The following is a 998-nucleotide window of genomic DNA, read 5'->3' on the forward strand; positions in this document are numbered from 1 at the left end:
CACACACACACACACACACACACACACACACACACACACACACACACTAGAGGTGGAGAACTATCAATACACTATCGATTATTATTGATAGTCTTGACTATCGAAAATTATCGATGTTATTTTTACAGCTATCGATAATTTTCGATATTGGTTTTATGTTTCGTCGACATCACAGACTACGTTTACACGACCTGATTTACGCAGAACTACTTCGATATAGTAACTTCGTCGTAAAGGAGCGTTTACACGACATTTAATGTCAGTAGTTATAACATCGATGTTATAACTTCGGCGTAAATAAGGCCGTGTAAACGTAGTCAATGTATAAGCACTAGGGTGTCATTTTGGAGCAACTTTTTTTTTTCATTTCACGAATAGCATATATACTTGCAGGAAGGTAAAATAAGATACCTGTTAAAGTTTTAGCTCTTAATATTAATATTAATATTAACAGGTCGCTCATCGCGATTTTTTATTTTTCATTTAGTAAGATAGAAAAAAATAAAACTATAAAACTCGTATCTGTCGTTTGAATAATTATGAGCGGTACATAGGTATAACTATATATAATTTTGATAATCTATTACATAATCTTAGTAAATCTATTTGGAAAAATAAATGTCACAAAAAAATGTTCTTGATTGTAAAATATCTAATTTATGTTTTTACTTTACAACGTATTACAAATGTATTTCTATTTTTTAATACGTTTTAAAGTAAAATACATGAACAAATTAATGTTAAGACTGATCTTTATTTTTTAGTTTCACAAAAGTTAAATAATAAACTGTTGAAACGAAAAAGGATAAAGGATGCTTTGGACTATGTAGATTCTTATAATACTCATAAGCGTTATGAGACAATTTCAAATAAAAAGGTAAGACATTTGTTAAATTATCTTAATAAAATATAGTGTGTTATTTGACGTATCTGGCTATTTATTAATTATAATACGTTTTGACCGGGAATTCCAGTTCTCTTCAGGTTCAATATTATAG

The 998-nt window shown here is 28.8% G+C and overlaps 1 long non-coding RNA gene across 1 annotated transcript in view; it reads left to right on the forward strand.

Moving 5' to 3' along the window:
• Positions 1-911, forward strand: part of LOC112460677 — a 1510-nt gene extending 599 nt beyond the window's left edge. Inside the window, exon 3 of the long non-coding RNA XR_003041465.1 lies at positions 765-911. This is a non-coding gene — a long non-coding RNA (uncharacterized LOC112460677). The remainder of the gene's footprint in view (positions 1-764) is intronic.
• The last annotated feature ends 87 nt before the right edge of the window (positions 912-998 follow it).

The sequence above is a fragment of the Temnothorax curvispinosus genome, unplaced genomic scaffold (genome assembly GCF_003070985.1).
Source record: "Temnothorax curvispinosus isolate PA1 unplaced genomic scaffold, ASM307098v1 QBEX01010705.1, whole genome shotgun sequence".
NCBI classification, from domain to species: domain Eukaryota; kingdom Metazoa; phylum Arthropoda; class Insecta; order Hymenoptera; family Formicidae; genus Temnothorax; species Temnothorax curvispinosus.